Consider the following 9,710-nt stretch of genomic DNA (forward strand, 5'->3'; position numbering starts at 1 on the left):
TTTACACATTTGTATTTCTTCTCCCATATGTGTACTGTATCGAAGCAATAGCTTTGATCCAGCTGAGGCATGGCGGCTTGTCATTGTTCAAAACTCACCTTCACCCGACAAAGGAATATATAATTGGTATAGTGTCGAAAATCTGTCTATCTGACGGTCAATCGGATCGGGCTCGCCCTAGCTACTAACCGTCTCTGTGGTCTAGTGGTTAAGGCACCGGCGTTCAAAGCTGGGGGCCCGGGTTCGATTCCCGGCAGAGACATTTTTTCGGCATCACCAATTTTTCCAAAGGGTAGATAGCTCTGGGGAACCTTGATTTAAGCTACGCCTACCATTGTTCTCTTCATCCATTTCTTACAATATTTAAATAAAAAAGAGTTGCCAAAAGCTGTTGTACATGTATAACTTTACACATTTGTATTTCTTCTCCCATATGTGTACTGTATCGAAGCAATAGCTTTGATCCAGCTGAGGCATGGCGGCTTGTCATTGTTCAAAACTCACCTTCACCCGACAAAGGAATATATAATTGGTATAGTGTCGAAAATCTGTCTATCTGACGGTCAATCGGATCGGGCTCGCCCTAGCTACTAACCGTCTCTGTGGTCTAGTGGTTAAGGCACCGGCGTTCAAAGCTGGGGGCCGGGTTCGATTCCCGGCAGAGACATTTTTTCGGCATCACCAATTTTTCCAAAGGGTAGATAGCTCTGGGGAACCTTGATTTAAGCTACGCCTACCATTGTTCTCTTCATCAATTTCTTACAATATTTAAATAAAAAAGAGTTGCCAAAAGCTGTTGTACATGTATAACTTTACACATTTGTATTTCTTCTCCCATATGTGTACTGTATCGAAGCAATAGCTTTGATCCAGCTGAGGCATGGCGGCTTGTCATTGTTCAAAACTCACCTTCACCCGACAAAGGAATATATAATTGGTATAGTGTCGAAAATCTGTCTATCTGACGGTCAATCGGATCGGGCTCGCCCTAGCTACTAACCGTCTCTGTGGTCTAGTGGTTAAGGCACCGGCGTTCAAAGCTGGGGGCCCGGGTTCGATTCCCGGCAGAGACATTTTTTCGGCATCACCAATTTTTCCAAAGGGTAGATAGCTCTGGGGAACCTTGATTTAAGCTACGCCTACCATTGTTCTCTTCATCCATTTCTTACAATATTTAAATAAAAAAGAGTTGCCAAAAGCTGTTGTACATGTATAACTTTACACACACATATATATATATATATATATATATATATATATATATATATATATATATATATATATAGTAAAGAAATGGATGAAGAGAACAATGGTAGGCGTAGCTTAAATCAAGGTTCCCCAGAGCTATCTCCCCTTTTGGAAAAAATGGTGATGCCGAAAAAATGTAAAAATATATATATATATAGGTCAACTCGCTATTTGGTTTATGAGAAAAATCGAATGAATATTTGTTGGTTTAAATAAAGAACTCGAATGAAACACACTAAATAAACTTGTACACATCTTGATGTTTGCTGCTTTCGTTTCTCTTGGTCAGTGGGTTAAGTTCCTTATTTTTCTTTAAAATCGTTGATATATTTTTAATAATGGTAATATAACTCATATTCTATTGAAAAACACGTCGATCTCATAACATAAAATGTCAGGAGCTAGCAGGGGGTCCATCTGGCCCGAATGTTAGATACATGATCATAGCTAGCACCATATCCTATGTGACTTCTATTCATTCATCTTTATACAGGATAACATGTTTAGACACACCGGTTTTCAGCACGGTTTTGTTGACATAAAAAAAACACATATGACATATAAAAATACATGAAAAAAATAATTTCAGACGCAAAAAATAAGCGAAAGACATGCATTGAAACATTGTAGAAAACAGAATATGTCATGTTATTAATACATAAAGTCTGCTGTAAAATGTAATGGAAAGTATATTGCTGGAAGACAAACATGTTTTCACTGCAAAACATTTTTTTTAATTTATGATGAATATAACATCAATGCCATTTTAGTGTTCATTATACATTTTGTAGCCGTGGTGTGTGAGATTTAATGAGGGATTTATGTGTTAATTCTTTGGTCGGAGTATTTCACTTTGTTTTTGTGTTTAATTTCTGTTATCGGACATACAGAATGTTTAAATGTTTGTCCTTTCTCTACCCCTCCCCCTCTTTCCCCTTGTCTCCTTTTCTCTTTCACTTCCACTTTAAGTTTTTACCCTGACCGAGTTATATCCTCTCTTTCGTTCTCATACCACTCTTAGATGAAGAGAGTTCACCATTTTCTTTCTTCAATCCCAGTTTGTGCCCACCTTGTTGCCTCGCTCATCTGCAGGGAGCGTTGTGGAATCCCGCGTGTACAACCATCTGGCAGCAATTTCTCTTCGTCATCGGTATTATTAAATTTCGTCCATTTTTGGACAGGTTTTTGCCTGCAAGTCATTCATGTTTTCCAGACACCCTCTTTATTCTGCACTTCTATGACTATCCATTGTGCCGCTGTTTGTTGCCACTGCTTGCATATCGCTTCTAGCATGACCATCTATGAAACAGATACGATGAGGATGTCGTTGATTTTTTTTCTAATTCCTTAACATTTTTGGTGTGAACTTAGCTTTTCTTAACGTCTCGGATGTAAAAATAGATAGTTGCAGTATCGGTAGAGAAAGTTCACCAAAACGAGGAAAGACAGATGTGTAGATAACATAAATGACCCGCATTTGTTCACCCATCTTGTTAATGAACTTTTCCTCAATAATGCATATCATGGCAAACAAATCCTCCAAAGGTTTCTTACCCCTTACAGCTTAAGATCTAGGATGAACCTGGATTTAACTTTGGACATTTCATTACTTTGCGATATAAATGGATTTCTCAGTGTTCTATATTGGGGCAATTTAAGAGCAAAAGAACAAATAATAAAGACCTACCTTCTTAATCATCTCTCAATATTAGGAGTATTAAGAATTTTTCTCAATTTTTTGTTTCCTTATACTCATTTTCTCTACTCCCATTCCTGTAATTTTCTACCACTCATTAAATCATTTACTAATAATGATATGCAAAAATAATTATTGGATTTATAGTAAAGTTTAGCCCTTTTTGTACGTACAACAGAATATTTCACTTTTAACCCACCTTAACCTATATAACCCCCTCCCCCTCTCCGTCTTCTTTCCCCTTTTTCTTCCGCCTCATTTTCAGTATCTCCCCCCCCCTCTCTCTCTCCCTCTTTCTCACTCATTCAGAAATCAATGAAATCATCTCTCGGCCAATCATCAAGAGATCATTTCTCCTGAAATCAATATGTGCAATTAGTGATATGATTCAGAGTTGCCCATCAACTGTTCGACTGGGAAACAATTCAAACCATGTTGAAGTGTACTTACTAAGGTTTTAAGGATACTTCACGTGTATATATATATGAACAGAATTTAAATTCACATGACCATACATCATAAAATCTTTGAAAGAAACATGTACCATGTAACACATACCATGTAAACAGTATTTATTCATTCATCTATTTATGATTATGAAATCTTACTTGGAAACATAATATAAGCATGCAACTTTGCTTATGTATTTTGCGCTATACAAAAACGTTTCATTATTCATTATTATTATAATTTGTTCGATTTTGACAGGGTAAGATATATTATATCAATCTGTTTGCGTTTCATTAATTACCGAAGCGCATCCGTCTAGACTTTTTTGACTACCTAATGTATTTTTCTAACAAAACTCAATTTACAAAGGGAAAATCCCGAATGTTACCTTAAACACCTGGGGAGCTACTTACCACTTCAAAAAGGATTTCAGTAACATAAAACGTTTTATTGCCAGACGAGCCAGGAGCAGAACTTCAATATTTAATTTGCTTCTTTTTCACTTCTTTATCATGTTTATAAACATTCATCAAAGTCTGTAGCAAATTATCCAAAATACTGAGAACTATAATCAATAGCTTATCAGCTTATATGACAAATCTCTCTTTTGAAATTAATTCTTTATAAAGTTGTAGGATCTTCTACACCTGATTACTTTCAATCAACTGTTTCTTATAAAACATGTAACGAAATAGAGATTGTCATTTTTCTACCTGCGAGTTCACAAACAAATATCTAAAATGTAAGCTTTGATTAATTGTATTTTAGATAATATCGGATTCATATATAAGGTTTTTAATATGGGTGTGATTATGAATGTCAGTCTGAAAATACTAGCGAAGGGTTATTATTTGTATTAGGTTCAAAGAGAATGTGGTAAGAAAGACAATTATATCGAGTTGACATTATATTACAAGATGGAAAGATAGCGAATGGGGGGGGGGGGCAAAATTAATATGAAATGAACACACAAACCGTACAAAGCGTAAGAAAGTAATACGAGGCGGGGGAAATTTGGCTTTGGTTAAAGCAGAAGCTCACCCTGACAAAAGGTTTATTGTAAAAATAGCAGAAAAAATAATGGAAAATATTGCCGAAGGTTTGAACAAAATCCATGAAAGAATAAGAAAGTTATTAGAATTTTAATTAGATGATTTGTGACATCATTTGCGAGCAAATTTCCTACATCAACGTATGGTAAAAAAAATCAAATGTCATTTTTTTCAGAAATTGAAAATTGTTTTTACTCTACGTTCAGTATATCAATAGACAAATCATTTCCCATCCGTTTCTAAAAAGAAAACAATTAGGTCATCACGAACCATTAAAAGTTAAAATTTTGAATTTCATATTATTTAACATTTAAGGCAGCTGCTCGTTTATGACGTCACAAATCTAAATTTTTTAATTCTACTAACTTTCTTAATCTTTGAGGGATTTTCCTCAAAACTTCAATACTTTTTCTGATATTTTTCCAACAAACTTTTCTTCAGGGTGGGCTACCCCCTAAACGTTTCGAAAGTCAAATTCGTATTCTATGATACACATGGCTTATGCCTTGAACGATCTCAACTTTCACCTTGTCGCGAACTCTTCTAGATTGCATGATTCTATCCGGGTTGAGGATATAGACAGTGAAACAAGAAACCCAAGGCGAATAAATATTGGTGTCCTTGTCTAGCAAAACATACACTTTCTTATCCCTTTGGAACTGGCGTCATCGAACTGAGGAGAAATATTTGATTTGAATAGTTTAAACAATTATAACAGTAAAATATGCATCCGCATATTGATTATTTCTATTGATTATTATGCATCCGTATTGATTATAACAATAGGAACGATGATGGTCAAAATCATGATGATGGTGATAATGATGGTGAGAATTTCAATGAGAATTATTACGAGGTTGATGATGACAGATATATTTAAAGACGAAAATAAGGAAAAGAACATAACATTTCAATAAAAGGAACATATTCATAATGATAAATATTATAATTAATAATTATATAATGAACGTAACAATAATATGCCCATGATAATAGTGATGATTGCAATAATACATAAACATGTAGAGTGCCGACTGTATCGACTAATATACAAAGCTGTGGCAAAAAAATAATCAAATCTGAATGGTTGCCATCAAAACCAAAGAAAAAAAAGAAGAAGAATCATATTGCACAGTGCGAGTAAAGCTCCATTTACATTTAAAGTAACATACACGTTAGCCTTTTTTCAAGTTCATTTTTCATTTTTATGGTGATTCACGACTGACAATGATTATTATGATAATCAACATAATGCTATCAAAAAAATTCTTTGAAAATATTCAAAGAGAAAACTCTTTGATTGACGGAAAACATGAAGAAGTCAAACATTGCGTGGTATTCAGCATGTTCAGGCTTGGAAACGATTTATCCCAACGGAATGTGAAGAACTATTGAGTTATTCTACGATGAATTAGATGGAAGCTTGCTCGATCTGTTCGGTGTGTAAATTATGTTTAAAACTGTTGATTCATGCTGATAATCAAATCATCTTATTATATTGACAGCTTCAAATGGAACAAACATTACACTATAAAGACACAAAGACAAAATTGCTATTTTATTAGGAACCCATCCATACGGTAGAATAGAGAAGTACTTATTCAAAATGAAATACGTCATTATTCTTAATTACCATTTGAAGGATGAAATTTTAATATCCGTAACGCACAGAATTGTCCTTATTTGAAGAAACGTTTTATACATATGCAATTATGATAAATAAAAGGAAAAACTTTAGATCTCATAATGTTGAGAAGGTAGACACATCCACCATTATCTGACACGTGCCTGTAACCATCCACAAGAATCATAGGCAAAGGTTGTCCTTTCTGATATGATTAAAATAAACGACACATCTTGGAGTAATTCCATTTTAATGAAAGGCGGGTGGATGGGAGAAATCTAATAGATACCCTTCGAAAACGTTTAGAATATGAGATAGTTATGGAAGTTTGGATAGTACCAATTTGTGTTTCATGGCTAGCCACTGATTGGTTTTGTATGACCATGACTTTAATATTCTAAACATTCCTACTCCAGTGTTCGACTCTTTCCGTATATAGGGTATGAAGCTGCAGCTTGATCTATTTCATTCCAAAAAATTTACACATTGATTTTGGAAAAATAAGTAGATAAATTGTTGAGTTCACACAAGACAAAACAGGCATAAAAAAGTCCTAAAAGGTGTATTACTCTAAAATAGAGTTGCCAACAATACTGTTTCTTGACACTGGCAGTGGTGAAGCTGGCATGAACGAAATGAGACAATTAAAAAGTATGTCGACTATCAAAAAGGATGTAATTAAATGCTCTTTTTCTTTTAACTTTTAGTATTCCTCTCACCATTACTCTCATTTCTTTTTTTTTCTTCATGATTTGAGTCTCCATGTCAAAGCCCCGTATACATAATGCTTTGTGATTGATCATGAGGATGATTCTACGATTGATTGTATTGATTATTGTGTATGATCAATCATCAAAAAAAATCAGCATCATGATAACTCGCATAGATTATTGTTACGGCACCCAGGGTTGAAGATACGCGACCCTGTCCTAATGGAGAAACTTACATCAGGGTCCAGTTTCACAAAGCTTAGCTATTGATCGTGGGGATGATTTTACGGTTGATTGCATTGATAATTGTGTATGATCAATCATAAAGATCAGTTTCACAATCGCTAAACGTTATGTTACAGACTCCTGGTTTATTCTACATATACACCGTTCACAATATTTTGGATGATCCGTCCTTCTTTTAGACATGATAATAGGCATAATAAAAATAGGCATTTATATAGCGCCATCTATCTAGAAATATTCTATTCCGAGGCTCGTTGATATTATCATTATCATTACCCCAGCTTTAGCTCGTGCTGACATTCAGCGCTCATGCATTCAAGGAATTAATCCTGCCGGGTACCCATTCACCTCACCTGGGTCGAGTGCAGCACAATGTGGATAAATTTCTTGCTGAAGGACATTACGCCATGGCTGGGATTCGAACTCACGACCCTCTGTTTCAAAGTCAGAAGACTTATCCACTGGGCCACAACGCTCCATGATAAGGTCAACGTATGGTCAAACTACGCTTCCTTCTATACATCTGACCCTCTACAATCGTGCTTTGATAGCAATTCAACGGCCCTTCTGGCCATTCTGAATGGGTAAACATCAACACTTGTCTTGAATAATTCAGTAAACGAATTTATTGATCTTAGTCGGGCTCTATCTCCTCCCATACTCGTCACTCTACCAGGGTTCAAACGACTGAGGTTCCGTCGCGTTAGGGACGTTGCACAGTTAAAATGAAATCCATGTCAATTTAACAAAATTTTGCACAGAGATACTTTAACACCTATATATTCAAAATATTCAGAAATTAAATTGGGTTCATGTGCTTCATTTTTTATATCGAGCTTTAAAGTTTACCCATTTGAAAGGTCTCGAGAAATAATAAAAAATAATAGTTTTGTATTTTTAGACCCCACGAGATCACAGCGTTGAGTTTATACTTCTATTACGCAGTCCAGATCCATCTAAATTTCACCAAATTTACAGTATAGTTCAAAATTATATACTTAAACTAAATACTTCACTCATATTGCTATTAGCTTGTTAGTTGAAGATTAGCAGGGCCTTCAGTTTTCAAAATAAAGTGTGAAAGACGACAAAAACATTTAAAAACTTCGAAATTTTTATGGTGAACAAATTTAAGAGTACAATAAATGCTGCACTCCATTCACCCATGTCATTTCACTAAAATTTGTATGGTTGTAGGGAAAGGTATACTTAAGAGGTGTGAACAATAAAAATTGGGGGTTCACGTGCTTTTTTCAAACTATTAGCACTTTTGTTGGAGCAAATGTGCTTTCAGCGCTTGTATTTACATAAAGGTAAATTCTACACTATTCCATATTTTAATCGAATTCGAGGTCATAATCGTTAGACTTCGCAGCACCGCAGAGTAAAGTATTCTGAGGGGGTAGAGACGTTTGAATATTTGGTCCACAGATTATTTTAAGGTAATACATGCGTAAAATAATACATCAAGATTTGCTGTTAGAGTGCCGATGACTGGTTAAATCGGCTCAACTGTAGCTGATTATTATCTGTTCACTTAGTGTGACGTCAGTGTGCATGACTTGAAAAATGCTCAAATAGGGATGCGCACAAACATAACTGGGGAACGTCCTTGACCACGGTCAGACTTCTTAAGATTAATTTTTTCAAGATAAAAACACCCCCTCGACGAACCTTTTCTACATTGTTTATATAGTTTAAAAAAGTGTTCTCTTTGCTTCATCAGTTCCAGATTCACAAAAAAGATGATGAGTTGGGGACATCACAAGTTTGGCCATCTAATGACATTATTGTATTTCCTGCAATATGCATGTACCTCTTGGACTGCACATCTAGTTCCACTCTATGCAACCAGATTCCATGGTAATCATATAAATAACATCCAGTATTCTCAAATATGATCTTTATCAAATTTACACTCTCAAAATAACACACATTGGGAAAACATAACACGATTTTTTTTTAATTAATGTTCAAAGACTTATACTGGAAAACGTTGCGTATTGCGCATTGCGCAACTGAAGCACGGAATTATTATCCTAAGCACTTTAATGTTTCCTTGCCTGATTGATGTTGATATACAATGGATACTCGTAAGGTAGCAAGAGACGGAAAAATGGCTGTCAGTTTCCTTTGAGGCGCTCTGTTCTTCACATCTCTTGAGAAGAGGCGAGAAGGGTGTCTTCTTATTGAGATCACGATACCAATACCATGACAGAAACAAATAGTGTGACGACAGTTTACTTTAGATGGACGCGAGCCCCGATACAATGCACTGGTAAAGACGTGTCTTGAATAACAAGATGTCATCGGATCTTCTCCGCGGTGAACTTCAAGGGTACAACTGAATACAAGGAATAAGGACAATCCTGGGACAATCCTACCATGATATTGCATTGAGTAAGAAGGTGGGAGAATGTACACCACATTTAAAAATCGCCCATTTCATTCTGCTCCGTCACCAGATTACTAATAACCGGAAAATAAATTATTCAGCACAATAAAATCATTAAGTTAATAATTTTGTTATAAACAAGAGGAAGACTTACTGAAATATAGGATTGCTTTGCTTTCACTTAGTCTGGGTTTTACATTCGAACTCTCCAGTTGATAATAATTTTAAAAACTTTGATAAATCTTTCAAGAGGCAGATAAATGAAAATAAAGGACGTTATTAATAGTAG

The sequence above is a fragment of the Lytechinus variegatus genome, chromosome 4, assembly GCF_018143015.1.
Source record: "Lytechinus variegatus isolate NC3 chromosome 4, Lvar_3.0, whole genome shotgun sequence".
NCBI lineage: Eukaryota > Metazoa > Echinodermata > Echinoidea > Temnopleuroida > Toxopneustidae > Lytechinus > Lytechinus variegatus.